Source organism: Alligator mississippiensis, chromosome 1, assembly GCF_030867095.1.
Source record: "Alligator mississippiensis isolate rAllMis1 chromosome 1, rAllMis1, whole genome shotgun sequence".
Taxonomy (NCBI): Eukaryota; Metazoa; Chordata; order Crocodylia; family Alligatoridae; genus Alligator; species Alligator mississippiensis.
The window spans coordinates 451,496,789-451,517,746 of NC_081824.1; the positions used below are offsets into that span (position 1 = coordinate 451,496,789).

At 48.3% G+C, this 20,958-nt stretch overlaps 1 long non-coding RNA gene and 1 other non-coding gene across 2 annotated transcripts; one reads left to right on the plus strand and one right to left on the minus strand.

The window, feature by feature from the left end:
• The first annotated feature begins 390 nt into the window (after positions 1-390).
• Positions 391-14,745, plus strand: LOC132249658 (uncharacterized). Its single transcript, XR_009461177.1, has 2 exons — positions 391-1,122; positions 7,899-14,745. It is a non-coding gene; the product is annotated as an uncharacterized LOC132249658 (long non-coding RNA).
• A 5,635-nt stretch (positions 14,746-20,380) lies between these two features.
• On the minus strand, positions 20,381-20,567 carry LOC132247961 (U2 spliceosomal RNA). Its single transcript, XR_009459339.1, has one exon. It is a non-coding gene; the product is annotated as a U2 spliceosomal RNA (small nuclear RNA).
• Between the last annotated feature and the right edge of the window lie 391 nt (positions 20,568-20,958).

Here is a 20,958-nt window from a genome sequence, read left to right on the forward strand (position 1 = left end):
CACTAGAAGACTTGGTGGCAGTGCATGTGCACTACACATTTATTTTCTCAGAAAACTGAAGGCCTTTTTCCTTTTTCTGTATGGAAATAGCAATTTGCCATCTCCATGTTCTTGCTGGAAAATCTAAAAACACTTCCTTTCTTACAGCACAAACATCTGGCACATAAAGGAAAAGGTCCTTTGCTTTGCCTTTGTTGCCATAACTGAAAGATCCCCACTGAGTGGAAGCCTCTTGTTGAAAAGAGTTGGGAGCTGATTGCTTTGATCCAGAAGGTTTACAGTGACTGCCCTGACTTCAATTGTGTTCAGTTGTGGTAGATAACCACAGCCTTGTATTGGCCAGCTGTAGGAACTGCTAACAAATGTTCTTGGGGGTGAGTGGGACACTAGCTTAAGGGAGACACTCCAGCAGTAGCAGAAGGGGACCAGATGAGCTGCGCCTTTGCAATTTCTAATTTGTACAGGAGGAATCTTGGGAATATACCTATTCCTTCTGCCAGTTTGGATTGAGGGTCCTAGCCCCTTGTGCTGTGGAGTAGGTGGTCAGGAAATGTGTTTGAATTACCAGCTCATTTAAGGTGTGCCATGAGACTACAGCAGGTCATTAGTCAATCTGTAATGTGTGTGACATTAGCCAGAAGTAAATTAGAGGCCAAATAACCCCTAATGAATGAGTGTGACTCAAATTTCACAGTGAAAATACACTGAGCACATAGTATTGGACTTCCAGCAATGAGCAAGAAGTATTACTGCAATTCTCCAAAGGGACCACGTGAGTTAAGAGGTGCAGACAGCCTGAATTGGTGATGAGGTGCAGGTGGAGAGGATCAGGCCCCTGGGTGCCTCACCAGCTGGAAGCAGTAAAGGGGCTAGCTGAGAGAGCATAAGGGAGGTGGTTGGGGTGGCTTTAATAGTTGGGAGGAAGAAAGGATGACTGGATGGGTCTTGCTTGTTAAAGCTGAAGGATTGGGTTTTGGTTTTTGTTTGTTTTGTCTTTGTTTGAGGAAGGCTTGGAATGGGTGATGTGTTAAGGAGCTGGAAAGACCTGTGCAAGCCCAGGTTGCAGGGGCCTGACTAGTTCTCAGACCTTCAGAGCCAGGTGGACAGTATCTCTGCTTACTGGTATGTAGCTCTTCTCAATATTTATCTCCTTTACTTTGCGTGTGTGAATTGTGCATGAGTACAGCCCCTTGTTTCTTGCTACCTGAGTAGTTGTTAATGTGATGCTATCTAGATGCTCTTCTATTCCCTTTTGCTAGTTCTTTTCCTTGAGTATGCTGTGACTACTTACTGATCCCTTTCTCCTTGAAAGAAGGAGACCTGTTCTATAATTATGCTCTGCTTTACCCTGGTACTATATGTTTTGAACTTGTGTTGAAATCTGTCTCCTGAAAATAGGTCAGGACAACTGGAGGCTTCTGGAAGAGTCTAGACAGTATGGTATCAATGAAGTTTGAAACTTGGTCTGGTGGTGGAGCTGGTGTCAGGACTAGTTAGAGCTCTGGTTCAGTGTTACTTATTTTCCTGAGCCCCGGAACCTGAGTTAAATCCTTTGCTCTGTGCAGATATCCTGTGATTGCTTAATCTAGTCAGCTTTGAATTTTCTGTACCTCCACTTGCTCTTCATGTTAATACATACTCATATGCCCTGAAAAACTTAATTCCAGAGCTTTTTAAAAGCAAGTTTCTTTAGCTAGATGTGGTATCTTTTACTATACCAACTAAGTTGCTGGGGAAGAGAAGTTCTTTACAAGCTTTCAGGTGACACGGTCCTTCTAGCATCAGAAGTCTTGGGAGTCTCAGAACAGCAAGGGATGAAAAGCTTGAAGTGTGTGAAGGGCTGTGGATGAATAAGTGGAAATTAGAAAAACAAAAGCTAGAGTGGGGACAAGATGTGGGGGGAAACATGCAGAAGTAAGGGAAACTCTACAGTAGTAGTTTCCCAAGGTAGAAAAGAGACTTGTCTCTTAAAAAGAAAAGAGCTGGAAAGAAGGAAGACAAAGGGTAGAAAAGGAGGGTGGGGGAGGAAGAGGGGAAAGAGGAGTGTAAAAGGTCAGGTACATAGACCAACACAGCTACAGCCTATACCCCTAAGAGGCAACAAGGTTCTTTGGGTAAATCTGATACCTTAGACCAACTCAAATAGTTGGAAAAAGTCTTTTTTGCAAGTTTTAGGGTATAAATACCCTTGCTAAGGCAGCATCTGCAGTTGGTGTGTGCTCTTCCTGGATGGACTGAATAGTAAAGCCAGAGGCTGGTATGCATGCAAGAAAGCCAGTCAATGACTACATACAGTAAGGAGGCAGTGGATGAGAGAGAGGTAATAAGTGGGGAAAGGGGAATGAATGAAATTGGTAAACGGTGGACAGGTATCTGGGGAGTCAAGTTAGGCAGGTTATAAATGAAGACATTGGATTTCAGACACGTTAGTCCATGTCTCTGTCTTTTTTTGATCCAGTAGGTTGATGAAGTGAAGCTTTATAGGCTTTTCTGTGAAAGGGGCTTTGTCAATTCCTTTTGAGGATCAGAACTGAGAGGCTGGGGGGAGAGAGGTTTTCTTGTGTGACACATGCTCCCACAGGGAGTTGAGTATTCTTGTCTGAGAGACGTTTGGTGTGCGGTTGTTGTTTGGTCTCCCACTTATTTTCCATCGGGGCACTTGATGCAGTGGGTGACATGTATAACATTTCTGGAGGTGCAGGTGTAAAATCCTGGGATAGCAAGGGCTCTGTTGAGCTTCTGAAGGCAAGTTGAGATGCATAGCTGGAAGGTGTGTTAGATGCACCTGAGCACTGACCTCCTGAGTATCTGGGAGTTTTTCAGAGCTGAAGGACTGCAAACGGGCTGAAGAGCTGTACAGTCTGGGATGTTTAGAGGACCAATCAGGAAAGCTTGGTGTCAGCCCAAATGCTAAACAGGCTCAAACTGATACTGCATTATCTTCTACTGCTGAACTGTTCCAGGAAGTTCAGCCCATTAGCTGACTGGCTTGTACACCTGGATGCTTGTGGCCTACCTCCATATTTCCCAGCCTTTTCCAGCCCAAGGCACACTTAAATTAATGAACATTTTCCATGGCACACCTGTTGAGGCATTCCCCATCATACTGATTGTAGCAATTGCCCTGGCAAACCTCTGCAGTACACCTGCCTGTTCACTTCTGATAGCAGCCTGGCTGGGAAACCCTGGTCTAGGGGTTTGCTGTGCCCATGGCCAGCCATACCAGTTCTTATTGTTGATTGATCCTGCAGTAGGTTTCCACCAGGCACTAGTGGGTAGATTGAAAGCTTCCAGTCCCAGCAGCACCTCAAGTCTGAATCCTCTCCTTAGGACTGCCCTGCAGTTAAATCTCTGCAAGGGCTGTAGCTCACTTGCTCCCTGTCATGCTGAGCAGTCTTGAGTGTACTCCTAAGGTAAAGTAATGAAGCACCTATCATTATGACAGTTCTGTGACCAACTTGTGATTGAGAGACTGGTTAGGAAGTGTCACCTGTGAGCTAGAATAGAATGAAGCGCAGCAATGTGACCCAAAAAGCTATAGGAATATGGCGCATTCCTGTCCCATCTCCCATTTAAATGGGCTGTCATCCGGTTTGATCTCTGATGCAAATGAGACCCGGGGAGTTGGTTCCTTCTTGTCTGGAGGGTGCTAGGTGTGTCTCCCACTGCATCTTCACTGTCTCTTGGAAGTCCTTCCTGGAATGGGTTCTTGTTCAGGCAGAGGTGTGGAGGGGCTGAGTCCTTGGTGAGACGGACAGGCTGCGCACTGTGCCAGGGTTCCCTAAGAGCACAGAGCTGAGAGGTAACAAAAGTGCTGTTTCATTTTTGATCATGGAAAAATGTGTGTTTTGGGGTTTTGTGTTTTTCTTTTTAATCCAAAATTTGAGCATTTTCTTTCTCACTAGAGAAAACCAGGATGCTTGCTGCTGAGGACCACTGAACTACTAGCATGGTGGATCTTTCTCTTGCTTCTGTGCCAGGTGTGGGAGGAGACAACCTATTGGAGCAGATCTCACTTCAGAGATGTGTGCTGGTGGAGGCTGGGAGAATAAGGCTAATACTTAGCTGAGCAGCAAGTGGCTGAGGACCCCGGCCTTGAGGGCATACAGCTTGCCCCGGTAATGCAACCCAGCAGGCTGTCAGAGGGATGTGCTCTGAGGCACTTGAACTAGCTAGCACCACGTGGTTGTTCTGTGCTTTCTGGAAGGAAGACCAAGCCTCCTGTTGCATGTTTGGTCAGGTTCAGCTGCATGAATAGCTAGAAAGCAGCCAAACTCAGAAGCCCATTGAGTTTCTCTGCTTAAAACTACTTTGGGTGAGCAGCCATTTCCCTACAACCCCCACCCCCTTTCTTTTTTTCCTTTGCTTGATTTGCTTTGTCTGGACAGGAAGTCCCTGGGGTTTTGCTCGCTCATGCTCATGCAACCTTGAAAAATGCTTCTTGCCTACATGTCCTACTACCCTGGGGTATGTGAATTGAATGTGAAGATGAGAGTGAGAGATGTGCTCTTTTAGCCTGCACTGGACAATGTTCCTGACCACTTTGTAAGGCTGGATTAAGGCCACCAAGACCAGGGCTCTAAAATACGTTTGGGGAAAGAGAAATGGTCGGTCAGCTCTGGAAAACCAAACAATCCTCTGAAATGTGACCGCTAGAGCCCTTCTGTAATCTCTGCTTTTCCTAATTCTGCCAACACCAGGGTTGGCTGTGGAGTTTGGATTGGAGTAAACTCGAGACAAGACACTGAGTCTCTAGGTCATGGAATGAGTAGCCCTGGCTGACTGCAATGGGAACGTAATTTGGCTGCCCAGATGTAAACTGATGTGACACATCTCTACTCTGCTCCTTATCAGCAGGGATCCTGCTTTCCTTTGATTTAAAACTTTTTAAAAAATGCACAATTTTTTTTATTTAAAAAAACCAAAAAACAAAACCATTATCTGTCTCTTTCCATGATTAAAATGAAACATCACTAATATATGTACTAGTGGTGTTTCCTTTTAATAGGGGGAGGGAGGGAATGTGGGTTTTGGCTTGTTTTTTATTTTAACCAGAGAAAACCAGGTTCCAGGGTCATCAGCAGGCATCCTGCAGAGTTGTAGCAAAGTTTAAAGCTACTGCCTCTCCTGGGGCTTAATTCAGTCCACCATCCCCCTAGGTATGCCACCTTACCGAGGCATGGGACTGTGCAGTTGGCACCTCCCTACACAAGGGAGTCTCCTGACAGCCCACTAAATCACTTCCTTCTTGACAGGATTGAAAATAGGCTTTGCCAATAGATTTCCTTAAATACATGTGACCCAAGTCAAATCAGCCAAATTGATTCCAAATAGTCATTCAAGAACCATGTGTGGCTCTGCTACTGGGAAGCATCCTCCACCCCTGCCTGGGGCTTCAGATGCTTCCAAATCCTCTGGCAGGCATCCTATGTGCAGGCCCAAGTCTGGAGGCTTGTGGTCCTGATGCCCCGGGGTTTTGTTTGCTTTCAGCCATACGTCTGCAGGAATAAGCTAGGGAGCAGTCTCCCACTTCTATAACATCAGTGTGTAATGAAGATCCTCCCTCTTCAATTTTGACATGACTCTCATTCACTCACTGCAACGTGTGGGTAAACATGAAGATGATTTATTTCTGTACCTATCTGCATATTGTGGACCAGAAAATATGAAAATAGGCTTCCTTCTTACTTACTTTTTATATTGCTTCCCATAACCTGCCAATGAGTGACTGAGAACCAGGTCTTGCACCACAGCAGCAACAGTACCAGAAAGCAAAAAGGTCCTGGGCCAATGTGAAACCCAAATAGTCTCTTAGCTTTTCCGGCTTTTGAACTAGGATAAAGTCTGTGGGTGGGTATGAGGGAGTTGGGTGCATTGGTAGTAATGGCTATGTAGGAGTTAAAATTGTTTGTAAGGTATGTAAAGGGAAGCTTATGATAGATGTTATGTTGCTATAGATGTGGAGAAGGAGAAATGTATTTTTCCAGGAAACTCAAACTGGGCCCATTGCCTCCTCCCTTGGAGGAGCCCCTAAACATCATGCCCATATCTGGAACTGCATGCTATCTTGCCAGTCGGTCCACACTGTCTGCCCCTGAATGCAGATCTAAGGTCTTGTGGTGTCTGGGGACTATCCCTGTATGATCTTGCACATCCATAGTCTTTCCCCACCCACCATGCCCACACCCTGTACAACTTCCTGCACACCACCCACACACAACCACTTCCCAACCAAGCCCCACACACACCTCCTTGCCCCCACATGCAATATAGAAGGGAAAGGTGGTATTTTGAGCTATAATGCAAACGCTGCCTGGCAGAGGTGGATGGGTGGATTTGATTCTCCAAGTAGGGATGCTGCTTGTCGGATACATTTGGGATACCAGGGATAGCTTAGTCTCTGTCTGTGGAGCACGGAAGCCAGTTGGCCTAGTGTAAGGAGGAGGGGGGATGTGTGGGGGGAGGGGGAAGTCCTGTCCCCACATGCCTCATGGTCAGGGTCTCTGAAGGAAAGGGTTCGGGAGAGTTGTTTGGTTTTTTTCTAGAGAAGGGACTTGCAAGGCCATGAGCATCTGCAGGATGAGGGTTGGTCACTAGCATGAGGGGACTTTGGGGGGCAGGAGGCCCCATAGGGAGGAAGGATTGGGGCACTGCAGGTATAGGGAGGTGTGCAGGTGCTGGGGGGTGAGGCTGGGAGGCAGGAGAAGACTTTGGGTGGATGAAAAGGGGTTGTAGGCAGGGGGGCAGCCAGGGGATATGAGGAGCTACAATGAGGTTTGAATGCTTGGGAGGGCTCAGTGAGCTGGGGGTGGGCAGTGAGGAGTCGGGAGAGCTGGGATATGGTGGGATGCATATGTGCAGGATATAGTGGATTTGTGGGATGGAGAGAAGGCAGGGCAGGACTTGGAGGAGTGAGAGGGGATGGTGGGTGGAAGAGGCAAGGGGCACTGCAGGTGGCAGGGCAGTGCAGAAAGGGCAGAGGGAGGCATTTTGGGGCCCTGCAGAGGGTCTCAGGGATGCGTATGTGGGAGTGTAGAGAGCTGCTCCGTCTGTGGCCAGGCTGGGTTGGACCCATAGCATATTAGCAAGGCTTTTAGTTTCTTTATCATTTGTAGAAACAGTCATTGTGTTATGGAGCGACATGGCAGCCCCTCCTCCCCCTCCCCTGCCACCTTTCCAGATCTTACAACTGCCCCTGGGGCCCAGTGAAACCAAGTACCTAGCAGCTCTTTTCAAAGGAGAGGTGTATTTCATAAGGTGCCCTGAAATACCTGCCTTGAATTCCTCTCCTTCTATACTGTTCACAGCATATTTTGCTTTAAAATGTACATTGTCATGAAATTTTTGAAGGCTAGTTTTGGCATGTGTACAAGCACCCTAGAGCACTGCATTTATTGTCCAGGAGTAGGTAGTTTGGTACATGTGCAAAATCTTGTGAAAACACGTAATACTTTTTCTCTATGGCAGGGGAGGACTATACACATACTCCTTGAAGAAAGATACAATTTTCTATAACATATTAATATATGTACTATAACGTATTGATTGTAAAACACGTGTACACACATACCCATAGTGGTGCTACAGTGAGCCCAAAACAGAAATCCTGTGTCTGGGCAATGTCCATCCGCATCTGAACTTTGCATCTGTATTGTTCATGTATTGAAAGCCTGGGCATTGCTCTGCTGGTTGGGATGATTCAGATCTTGGATACAAAACAGACTTGACTGCTTCTGGCCATGGCCAGTGAAGTGAGTCCCAGTTTGTGGCCACTAAAACCTGTAGTATATTTAGCTTCATAGGCATAAAGTTCCTTTGCTTCATGCATTCATAAGGCTGTAACAACCACCTTAACGCTACTGACACACTTGTCTCTTTTTCTCTCTTTCCATCTCTAGCCTCGCAGCTTGAAGTCAGGCCTGAACTGCTGAAGTGGGAGTTGCAGAATAGGCTTTTGAAGCTGGGTGAAGAGACCTGGGAAGTCTGCAGTCTGCTGGAGGCTGGAAACTTCATGGAACAGACTGACCAAAGAATTGTCAGCTGTTGCTTAACTAAGGCAGTGGAAGATGGACAGCCATCCCAGGTGCCTTTGTAACAAGAGACCAGTCGCATGCAACTGCTCTTCTCTCCAGCAGTGGGCCAGCCACCTGTTCCCCAAACCTTGGGACTTGTCAGGCTGTGAAGAGATGAGCCTGCAGCCCTTCAGGGATCAGGACTTCTTTTGCAGGCTTGGACAAAGACTTAAGGTACAGTCATGGCTCCCATAATTGCCACCCCTCAGTGGAGAAAAGGAGCAGGTGACCTGTTCAGTCTGATGCCTTATTGTTACATGCCAAAGCAAGAGAACACATGCTTGTTGCAGTGCATGTCCAGCAACCCACAAGTGCACAACAAATTCTCACTTGCACCAACTGGGGAAACTTGGGAGGGAGGTAGCACGCACTGGCAGCAGCTGGCTTAGAATCTGGGAAGTTCTCGAACTTTCCCTTGTAGTCTGTGCCCTGTGTTTAGAGACAGCTTGTTCCAGTACCATCGCAAAGGCTGTGACCTGTTTTTATTGACATTGCTTGGTTTCCCTGGAACCTCTTGGAACTGAAGCAAAGCAGTTCTTGTATGGATTGTGAAGGTGTCAGTTAGGTGGGGTTTTCACCTTTCTGAGCAAGATGCAGAACCTTTCCTTCCAGAACTGTATCTTTCCCCACACCATCGTGGAACGCTGCTGCTGCTGTTGCCTGCACCTATTGTGTGTTCTTCTCGCCTCTGACTTATGGTCCATGCTGGCAAAGCTGCTAGAATTATGGAAAAGAAAAAAGCTTTGTTCCAAGGAACTGGACACGTGGGTAGATATATTTTCCTCTAACAGATGCATCTGGTTAGATCAGTTGCTGTTACTAAGGCTTTCAAGCCAAAGGCATGATGCTGTGTATTGGGATGGTCTACTTAAGTATGCCATCATTTAGGCCGTTTGCTCTATTTGCTTTGGCTTAGTTGGATGAGTTGATTTATTCCTTTCCTTGACTGATGAAACAACGGTAATATCTGTAAGGCTCACTTGGTATCCTAGAAACAGTTTGGATGCCTCCTGCTTGAGCCATGCTATTGTAGTATGGCTTAAGAATTGCGAATGGCCATGATGGGCCCGAAGGGAGGATTACCATATGGAGTTAGCAAGAACACCTTATCACTTGGAGACTAACTGGCTATTTATATAAAAATAGGTGGTGGGGTACTACAGCTGTTGCCTTCAGCTACTATTAACACGTTCCGAGAGACAACTCCTTGTTCCTCGTCTAGCGCATTACTGTTGCCCTCAACCAAGAGACTTCCTTCCTTTTTTTTTTTTTTTTTTTTTTTCCCCAGGCTATGGCTTGGTAGTGTGTAGATTATGCTGCTCTAGATTAGCATAAGCACATAGTATCCCCAATACCAACTTGTGCAAGGTCCACTGTCTGCACCTGTCATTGTGTGGCTCCAGTTACTGACCACAGCTCTGGCCTGCACATCAGCAACCAGCTCCAGGATCCAGAAACTGGACTGTTCAGTCTTCCCTAAGGCAGTGAGATCTGGTGGGTTCCAGGTTATCCTGCACAGTCCCTGCAGGAGAGACTGCCTACTATGGTGGTGTCCTCAATGGTGAAGGCTGCTGCCTGTCAATGTGATCTACAGACCTGCCTCGGGGACCCTTGCTGCCAGTTACCCTCAAGCTGTCTGCCAAGCTAAGCTCCTGCTGGAAGAGGTGGAGGTTAGAGCAGGACATGGACTACAGCTCCAGACCAAGACCGCACTGAGTCCAGCTAACGAAGTGGGACCCAGACGGCCTTGTGCTGATGTCTCTGGCCACCTGATGGAAGTTCTGGCTGCATGGCCAAGTCCTGGAAGAAGGTAATGACCTGGCTCATCCACAAAAACAGTGAGCCTGACCATGTGCATCCCTGAAGGGCCCATCACCCTTTGCTCCACCATATTTAAATGTAAACAATATGCTGGGCCACAACACAGCTCAGATCATGGACTGGGCAGTGAATGGGTGGATTGTAGCCTGAACCAGAAAGCTTTCATGTCCAGCGAGGGCTGTTGAATGCACCTTGGCTGCTGATGACCCATGACAGCACCCAGACAGCAAGGTGTCCACGTGGAGGTCAGTGCAGGCCTCTGGCTCAGTGCCTCAGCCATGCGTCTTCCAGGAGCTGGGATATCAGGCCAGATGTCCACACATGGTCCCCAAGGCCTACAACAGCTACACTGTCACTTCCTGATCATAATGGTGAAATGCTGTTCCGAACTTGAAATGAGGCTGCCTCCCAAGTCCCACCATTGGAGGCTTACTAAGGGCCCAGGACCAAAAGCTAAACCTCCTGGCTTCTGAGGGTGACTTGATGAACTCCTGAAGGTGCTGGACAACCGCTGTGAGGCAGCTGACTGAACAGAGCTTTTGTTCCCCTCCAGTCCAAGGTGCCCATATACATCATCACCTCTGGAAAGAGAAACTTATGGCCCCCAGTAACAGGATCCTGGGTGAGCCCATGAGATACATGAAGGGTAGTGAGGCTTACCTCAGCCTTGGCTCAGACATGGATCACTGTGCAAATGGATGTGGGAGAACATCATGCTGGGGACCAGTTAGGATGCCTACCAATTGGACTAATCTGTGGGTACCCTGGAAGAAGATGCAGGGAGTACCTTGTCTCTGGCTGCAGCTTTTGGCCCTGTTCCATCTTGACAGCGGCTTCCAGTTCCAGTACCAACCCCCTGATACCCCCAGTCCCTAGGAAACCACTTTGGACTGCCCTCCATGCTTCAAGTATCCAATCATTAGGCCAGACCACCAATGCCTCAGTCCCAACCTTTTACCTGGACCAGTCTTTTTGGAGCTGTGGGGCAGGACCCAAAGTAGAAATACAAACTCCGTTCTGCCCGAGAATCCCTGCAAGCCCTCCAACCCCCTGAATCCCAAGAAATGATTGCCCATCTCCAGCAGGCAGTTCAGCAGCTCCAGGCACTGTTTGAACAGCTAGAGGGGAAAAACCAGAGCTGTTGGACTGCCTGGAAGGGGCACAGGCTAAAGCTGGAGCCTGGCAAATGCTGAGCAAAACCATCCCCAAGAGATGAAGCAACAATCGAGCCTTGGCTGGGGCCCTGCTGTCAGAAGACTGCTGCTGCTACCACAAGTCCCACTCCCAGTGCACTTGAGCCAGATCCAAAGAAGTGTTTTGGGATTCCTGGGTCAGTGTTGCCTGCTCTTTCCACTGTGCCCCATCATCTGTTCCACAGACCAGGCCAAGATGGGATTAATGATTGGCCTGCTTGCAGGGAGAAGTCCTGACCCGGGCTTCCTTGCTCCTCGAGGGCTTCAGTCTTTCAAATGTCCATCCAAGCCTTACAGGGAAGAAGTCCCATAGGCACCTGCCCACCCCTTGCAGTTCATCTCTGCCAAAATAGCCCCCTAAAATCTTCAGCATGGCAGCCAGCTAAAGCCCACAGTGGCTCGCATTCAGTGGTAGGCCCCTGGCCTCAAGTGGAATGAGGTGATTGAAGTTGTGGCAATTCTGCCAGAGGCTTAGTGAGGAGCTGAAGGATGAACTTGTTCCTGTTGAGTCCCCTGCTTGCTTGGGGCCCTTGACTGAGCTCTTTGTGGATCTACCACTGCCTTCCAGAGGAGTGTGTGGAAAAGATGGCCATGAGAGGGGACCCCACACCACAATCCCAGGTCTCCTGGTGCCCCAGGAAGATCTACTGCTCTAGAAATCCAGGGAACTGTATCTGTGGGAGACCTAGAACAACCAGCTGTGAGCTTTGGGCCTCTGCTAGTCTTGTGGAGCACAAGGACCTTGCCCATGCCATCTGGTTAGCAGTACAGCTGTCAGTCCTTGTGGGCTTGGGTGCTATGGACAACTTAATGGACAAGTGTTTCTGCAAAGAGAGGTGCCTCCTAGTGAGGCACAGGGTGAACCCCATTACAATGGAGTAGTCCATTGTGGGCATCCTACTCAACTTGGATCCGGTAACTTGGGACATTTGTTTTGGCTGCATGGGGTGCTTACCTGTACTGTATCAGTCTTGGGCCCTCTGTTCATGTCCAACATGTGGGATTTCCTGTCCCTTTTGGGGGTAGAGCAGGAGCTCTAGTCTGTCTGACACTGGCAGACAAGGCAGAACCAGGTGCTGGAGCAATGCTAAATGAGGCTTCCTTAACTGCCATCACCACGACTGGCTTGTGCTCCTGCCCGTGCCTAAATCTGCATACAACAACTTGGATCTGTCATCCAGCCAGTGCAGCCCCTTGATGCCAAGTGTGGGTTTCATCCCTACTTCCCCACAGTCCTGTCCAACATCTCCACCCATGTAGTCACAGAACTGGGAACCCACTTGCAGTGTATAAATGATGACTTGAAGTACCACCACTAGCCTGCCAAGGAGGTCTAGTTTTAGGCTACAAACAGTGCTCGGGGGGGCTCCACATCCATTGTAGGAGTAAAGAATCGCTCTCTTCCTAATACCTGAAAGCCACCTCTCAACTCTGACAAGCAAGATCTTGGGTATCTAGGACTCTATGCCATCTCTGCAGTCACCAACATGGTGTCCTTCTGCTTGTAGCTATCTGATGTTCTGCGTGCCCACCCTGTCTTCTACATCTCCCTGGCAAATCTATGCACAAAGACAACCTATTCCTGGCAGTCCCCAAACCATCCTCTTTGGCTGGGGGCATAAGGAATTCCAACTCAAAAAATCACCATTGACAACCAAAAGTTAGGGAGGAAATGGTATTAATGTGTTTGACTGGCAAGGTTATGGACTGGCAGACTATTTCTAGCAACCTGCAGAAAATGCATGAGCCCCTGACCTAGTACGAGCCTTCTATCAGAGCCTCCCAAAGAAGGCTAGCCCAAAAGCCCCCACTTCTAGCACAATGCCTGGATATACTGTAAGGAGGCCAGATCAGGGCCCTGGACTTGCAGGTTCTCAATCTGATCTTATCTCCTGAGCAGGTGGCATCTCAGCAAGGTCAGAGCAGAAGCCTGGTCCCACCTGGGCTCAATGAGGCCATCCAGGCAGTCAAGCTCCTGAAGCCACTTCCTAGTCTAACAGAAGCCAGACCAGAAACGGTAGGCCTCTGCTGGCTTTTGTCATACTCTCAGTGGTTCCTGGCCCATCCCTGTGGATGGCATTTTTAAAAGGTTGATTTGAGAGGGAGAGAGTGAAGACAAGGGTGGAGAGTGGCACAGGAGTGGTCATGTTTTTATTTATATTTTAGATGGTGCCCAAGATGTTTTACCCTCGAGCTTTACTGACCACTTCATGCTAAAAGGGGTGGTGAGTATGGAGAAATGTTGTGTAATGATGGGTCTTCTGGAAATACAAATATGTGGTTGGAGGAGTGTAGGGGCTGTAGAGAGCTCTTGTAAGGGGTGGCGGGCACTGTAAATCTGTGTTAGGAATATGTGGGAATGGTGGCGCACAGTGCTGACGTCTCAGCAGTATGTGCATAGTGCTGAAGGAAAGGAACTGAGCAGTTTGTCATGAGAGCGGGTGGTAGAGGATGAGGTCAAGGAGGGAGAGCTTGAGGTGAATTTGTGCTCCAGTGCCTCTTAATGCCTGTGGAGTGGGGCAGGGCATTCGGGACTGACCTGGATGTCATCAAGAGGGCCACAGGAAAGGCTTGGTTTGTTTTATTCATGTCCCGTGAACAGAGAGGGCTGGTCTTGCTACTGTTGGATAGGTGTAAGGACTTGGCTGTTAAAAGGGTGCAGCAGTGCACTAGACTGCTGAGGGAAGTTGTGGAGCCTTCATCACTGGGGGTGTTGAAAAAGAGGTCGGGTAAACATTGATCAGGAATGATCTAGGAGTAACTGTGCCTATGCTTTACTCTGCTTGTGTCTCATGAGGCAACCAGTGAAGCCCAGAAGCATGAGGCTGGGAAAGACTCTTTTCTTTGTCCTTTGCTGTGTGTTGTGGTAGGCATATTCCTTCCTCAGGAGCGCTGAGCGACTGTCACCAAGGCTGGAGACTGCCAATACTCCTTCCTCAAGTAAAACCTGTAGGTTCCTGGCTAGAGGGACTTGCCCCTTTGCTCAGGGTCAAGCTGGTCACCCAGTTTGAGGTCAGGAAGAAGTTTTACCCCTTGGTCAGATGGGTACAGATTGTGGGGATGAGTGCCTTCTTGTAGCAGGGGCATGGACCTCTTCCTTGTGTGCCATTCAGCATCTTTTAACAACCCTTGCAGAAGGAGGACATGGGTTACTATTGCCACAGGCGAAGCAAAAGGACATCTTGGGGTCGTATGATTTGTGGGTGTGTGACAATGCCATTGGTTTAGTTCTAGTAGTAATATGGTGCTGTGGGTAGAGATGACCCTGCCTTGGGCAGGGACTGGACTAGAGGACCTCTTGTGGTCCCTGCCAGCTCTGTCTTTCCGTCTTTTGAGGAAGAAGTGGTACCCTGATCAGAATGCCCCTGTGGAGAAGGGGATGATCTGTGGAAGCCATGCAAAGATTTCACCATGGGATGTTGAGAGGAGGGATGTGGGCATGGTAATGCAGCCATCTTAATGGTGATCCCTACTGTGCCTTCAGGTTATTCCTGCTGCCTCGCTGTTCGCTGCTCTTTGCCTTAATGCTCTTTCTAATGACATGCCCCGTGACTTGTTTCTTGCTAGAGGATGTTTTGATCTTCATGTAGGCTGTACAGCACGCTTTCTGCCTTCTATTTTTTTATTAAGGAAATATTAAATATTTCTTTATCTCTCCACACCGCCTCCTTTTGTCAATATCTCACAATAAACAATATCATACATGAATCAATAATGCATGACACAACCATGGGAACTTCCTGTCTCCTTTCTGCATCACAATTTCTTCACAATTGGATCACCAGATCCTCCTCTTACATAATCAGCAATGCAATCCATGACAGTACATTTTGCTCTCTCATACAGGTTCTTGGGACACTTTCAACATTTATAATGCATCCTGATATTTTACAAAATCTTTCCCTGTGGTCTAGTATTTCCCTTCTTTTTATTTGCCTTTACCACATTTTCCACACGTCTTTATTTATAGCATACACAACTCGTTTTTGTTTCAGTATTACTGTTTTCCTCACTTGGTTTTCACCTTCCCTGATTCCCGACGCATTTCCTTTCCCTACTTCCCGATGCCTTTTCTTTCCCTCCTCTCTCTCCCTCCTTTTCTTTCCCTACCCTATCCTGGCTGGCTGGAATAATTCCTGCCACCGAACGCCTTGCCATGCCCTACTCCCTTTGCCCTTTTCTCCCTTTCCCTTCATGTAGTCTTTAATCTCATAATACCCCAGCTGTACGCATTCCCTTTGTGTAAAGCATACCCCCTTCCCTATCAACAAGCACCTCACTTTCCATAATGCTACCCTCATCCCCATCAAAATCACCCGCACTTCCCATTGCCTTTCTCCTTGTTTCACCGGTCCATAAACCACGGTCTCATAGGACACCCCCTGTGCCCACCCTATCACCCTTAGAAACTTCCCTACTCTTCCCCATACCCTTCTTGCAGACGCGCACTCCCAAAAACCATTTTCTTCCTTTGTACAGAACTCCCCCGGGCTTTCTGCTGATCTCACCAGCCTCCATCGGTGTAGTACTTCTCTGACTGATAGCACCCGCCTAACTATACACCATGCTATTTCCCTGTGAAACCCTTTCCACCTTGTGTCTTCTATTCCCCTCCACACCTCTCTCACCTGTTCCCATGCCAAATTCCCCACATCCGTTAACCCATCTTCCTCCCTAATTGCATTGAAAATTACCCTCGCCTTTTGTAATCCTTCCATCCCGTTTTACCAAACCCTTTGCCCTGACAAATGCCGCCAGCCTATCCGTGTGCTGTGATGGTTTCCCTGCCCACATGCCTGTCCACCTTTCTCCGAATATCCCCCATGCCCTCAAAACTCTACCTCCCCAGTACTTTACCCATTTCCCCACTATTCCTTCCCCTCTCTGTGCTTCCCTGTCTAATGCTGCCACCCTGTGCCCATATATGAACGTTTCCATCTCTGGAAAACCCCATCCCCCTAGCTCCCCCGCTTTATAAAGCTCCCTATGTGCTACCCTCTCTCCCTTACTTCCCCAGAAACACACACAATTCCCTTTGTATCCTCCTCGCTTGCCTCCACGATGGAGGGTATACCCACCCTATGAACAGCAGGATGGGTAAGATCACAGACTTGATTAGCTTTACCTTCCCTGTCTTAGACAAACCTCTCCCTCCCCATATTCCCAGCACCTTTTTTCCTCATCCTATTCTATGCTTCTGGAGGAATAGCACGTCCTTTAACTTTTAGTACCCTCTTAATCTCCTCCCATTTACCTCCATCTCGGCAAACTTCTCATGTTCCACAATATGAAACGCATTCCCCTGTCTTACTTCCCCAAGTGTCCTCCCCCCTCCCCCCTCATACCTCCATTTCTTCTCAACCCCCACCCTCCACATCCTTGTTGCTTAAGCCTAGCTTCCAATAGCTGATGGGCTATTAGAAAAGCTGCCCCCACCCAGACTCTCCTCCTGATTTCACTCTTGCACCATTTGTCAGTCTTGCTTCTTCCCCTATATCTTTTCCTTTCTCACTCCTCCTCTTCTCTTGTTCTTCCCGTTTTTGCTTTGGTATCCCCACTTTCACTCTTTGCTTGGTTGCATGATGTTTCCAGCAAGGGCTTTCCCTGCCCAACAGAATTTCCAAATAGTTACTTACACCAATTAACCCCATGCCCCTTGCACTCCCTGTCACTTTTTCTCCTGCCTCCCTCTCCTCTACTGTGGCTGTCCATTGCTCTACAACAATTTCTACAGTTGATGTAGCTAGCTTCTCTACTTCCTCAAATAAATTCATCTTTGTCCTGAGCTCCAGTACTCTCCCAGCCATCTTCCTTCCCATACTGAATGTTTCTATCCTCTGAAGGGATACCAGGGACTTGCTGTCCCCTTCCATCTTCTCTCCCTCCCGTTCTGACACTTCCTTCCTTATGAGTGGGGGCACTCTTCAAAATTGTGCCCCTCCTCCCAACATGTTTGCACATTACTTCAGCCTTGCATACCCCTGCCCTATACCCCATCCCACTGCATCAGCAACTTGTTGTCCATTGACAATATGTTTCAATGGGCCCTGGTCCATTATATTTACTATGTCACCTTGGTTGACCAAAATAATAGATATATTCCCTATGGGGACCCAAACAGAAGCTGGAAGGAAGATGTTTGATTCCTCAATGATCTCTCGCCACTCCAGCTCTCCGTGAACTGGTCCATATTTTGTTCTTATTGAAAGCTCTGTCCACCCAAAGGACTCTCTTTTTCCTTTAGCCTCCAGACAATGTTGGATGTCCTCCAGTTCAATTACATCATTGAACGTTCTTAAAACAGCCCTCTTTCATGGGAGTCTGCTCTGGCTTGTAAGCGCAGTTCTGTTAATTGTCTCTTCCATGCTAATTCCTCTGCATGCCTCTCCCAAAAGACACTATATGCCTTCCTTTCCCTAAAACGTTCTGTCCCAGATGCAGTAATTTTCATGTGCCACCAGGATGCTTACAGGTTTTCTTTTATTAATAAGGTAACGAATTTAAAATGCCCAACCTCAACCAAACTTTCCACCTTGCAACACAAAACCCAACAGAACCATCTCCAGATTTAGAAGCATCTACAACCCTTTATCTTTCAGCCACAGATACCTTGCACAACCTGGTTCCATGTCACCTTACACATTGGTAAGTCATATACCCAACATGTTAAAGATTTCTGTTATCTGTAACACATTTAACAAAATTGTGTATGTATGTATTTACAACTGGCTTATCTTCATCCCCACTGCTTCACCTCTTACACATCCCTTATCATAATCGTCATCCCTCGACACCACACTTGCCGCCCCCCCCCAATCTTCTTAGCCAATCCCCTGTAGGGGCAAACTATTCTTCCCAATTCACATTTTGCCATACTCACTGCTTCAGTTGCCCTTCCTTTCCCATATATCCCCATGCCTAATAATACCCCAGCTGCAAACATTCCTTAACCATAAAAACAACCCCTTACTTGCTAATAAATGCCATCTTTTACCTACTATCCCCTTCCAAACCTCTCACCTATGCCCATGATAGATCCCCTACATCCATCACCTTGTCACTTCTCCCTGCTTATTACTTTAAATACTGGTTTTGCATTGTCCCACCCTTCTGTGCCTAGCTTCTTTAGTCCCTTTGCCCTCTATATTAAAAAAAACAAAACAAAACCCCATCCTAGCATAATGTATCATTTCTTTTTCAGCCTGTAAATCCATCCATCTCATTGCCAACAACTGTAACCCCTAAACAACTGCCCTCCCCAGTCTCAACAATTTCCCCAATAACCCCTCTCCCTTCTTCACTTCCCTTAGTCACAGCCACCACATGCACTTACAGAAAAAGCTCTATTTTGAGTAACCCCAGCCCCCCAATTCACCAGTTTTACAAATCCCCCCGTTGCCATCCTCTCCCCTCCCTGTAAACAAAATAATAGGCAGCAGCACTTGCTTGCCCAATTCCACCTTCCTCCACCCCCAAAATAATCCCCTTGTACCCCACAATCCCACCACCTTCTGTATCCATGCCCCCAACTCCTCCCACACCCTCTTCCTTTTCCCCTTCATCTCAAAATGTACCCCAACCCTTTTTTTAAATGATTCCCCAGCACCTGTAACCCATGTCTCTCAATGCCTCCCTGTCACTCCCTACATGTCCCAAGACTCTCTCCACTGACCTTCTACCCCAAACTACTATAGTGACATCATCCATATACAACAAATCTTCACCTCTTCTTCCACCCCCTTCTTCCCCTATCCCTTCTAATGCACTGAGCCACTGGCTTCATTCCACAAATAACCACCCCTGACCCCAATTCAATTATCCTTCCTTCCCCCTTACCCAGCTCCATAGATGTGCGCATCTCCCATTGATCATTTCATATCACTTTCACACACATTCTCAGATTCCACCTCCTCCCTCCCCTTCCCCGCTTTCCCCATTTTTGCTCTATTTGTGTATGAGGTCTGGCAATCCCAAGGGATATATCCCTCCTCCTTGCACATGATGCATGTTATTTTTGTTAGACAAGTATTAGCCTTTTTCCCCACACGCAAAGCAAACAGTCCTAGAACAAAAAAACCTCAAGTGCCCCCTCGCTTACTACGTAGTTTGGGCTGTCCAAAATAACCCTGGGGTGACCCAAAAGAAATTACTGAAGGAAGGTGATAAATCCCATCCATGTCTCACCTGTGCATGTAAAATTACCTATGCCTTCCATGACCCCATCCAAATCCTATAACTATTGAATACCAGGGTTTGGACTCCATCTTTGCTGGGAGTTCCCATGATGAGCTTGCTGGTCTTGACCTACCCTGGGGTTCCCACCACCTCTTGCTCCCATGGCCTGCTCCCCTCAGGTACCTGACCTTTTCAAAGCACTGCAGTCCTGTGGGTCTCTGCTCCATTGATCACCCTCATGTCTGGCCCGGATCTTGCTCTGCTGTCTTCTCCTGTTCTGCCATCCTCCTGGGTCCCTCTTGGGCAAGCCAGGAAACAGCTGGGTTTCACCCCGGCTGCCCTGATATGAGCCTTCAAGACTAGCTGCCCAGGGCCAGAGGTGGATCAGGGCCAGGGGCCGAGGGGGCCTGATGAGTGAGGTCAGGTCAGAGAGGACCAGGGCTGAGGGTAAGATGGGCCCTGGCCCACCAAGATGAGGCCTGGCCATGGCAGGGCCTGAAGGCTCTCTGGATGGGGCTGTGGTTGGGTGGCAGTCCCACAGTGCCTGGTTCCCCTGCAGGAAAGCCACAGTCAGTCAGTCAGTGGCCCTGTGGGTGGCATTGCAGGTGTGTGGTGGGGTGGGGCATTGTAGGGCACAGTTGCATTTCTGGGGCGAGGCTTCCTGGCAGGCAGGCAACCAGTGAGGTGCTGCCTGTTCCTTCATTCCTGCCAGTCACATGCCTGCTCGCTCTTGGGGTTGGCTATTTGTGTCTTGGCTTGGCTTTCCCCCCCTTGCTCCTCTTGCTTTGGCTGGTGCTGGTGATTTCTAATGCTCAACGAAGGCAGCGTCTTGTCTTAGGCGGCTTTCCTGGAGAGGCTGGGGGGTAGGGAGGGAGGCCACTGTACTTGTTGGCAACAGGGGCTGCCCCAGCCTGCCATCTGCCAGACTGGCAGGGAGGTGAGTGTGCACCCATGCATTGGCCTAAGCCCCTTCCAGCCTCCCTGTGAACTGGCTGGCCCCAATTTGCATAGGGCCTGACCCACCTCCCCACCCCCAGCGGTCACCCAGGAGTAGTGACTCGGGCCCCAGGCCCAGGCCTGTGCTGCTCTTGGATCTGAGTGGGGAGTTCCCCTAGTAGGGGAGCAGGCATCTGGCTCAGCAGCACTGCAATACTAGGCTGATACCTGGAGTGGTTGAAGCAAACCTGGAGGCCCTCTCCCTGTGCCAAGAAGGCTTCTAATGCATCAGTGATGCCACCAAGGATGTCATCAGCAATTAAACTGATAAGAACAGATTTGAATTTTATTAGTGGATGTTAAGAGTTATGAACCAAAAAGATGACGAAGCCAGGAAGGAAATATAGACCGCCTGAGGGAGGGACTAACAAAAGAGGGTTGGGGGATGAGGAGGGGAATTCAACTAGGTTTCAAAAAATATGATGTTATCCAACTAAGCCAGGGGGTGGGGACAGGGGAGGCAGGGGGGTTGCAACACCAAGACAGAGGAGAGATGCACACAAATCAGTACAACGGTCTGTAATGGAGAGAGTAGGCTGAAGACGGTTTCCTCAGTCCATATATAGAGTCTCATTGCAGGGTTCCTCTTCTGGTGGACCGGGGTGGTCCATTTTTGAACCTTCTGCTCAAAGTCTATCAATTGCAGCACCAGGTTCAGGTGGTCCCCTGAGTCCAGTCCAGTGGCAGTCGGTCTGGGGGGT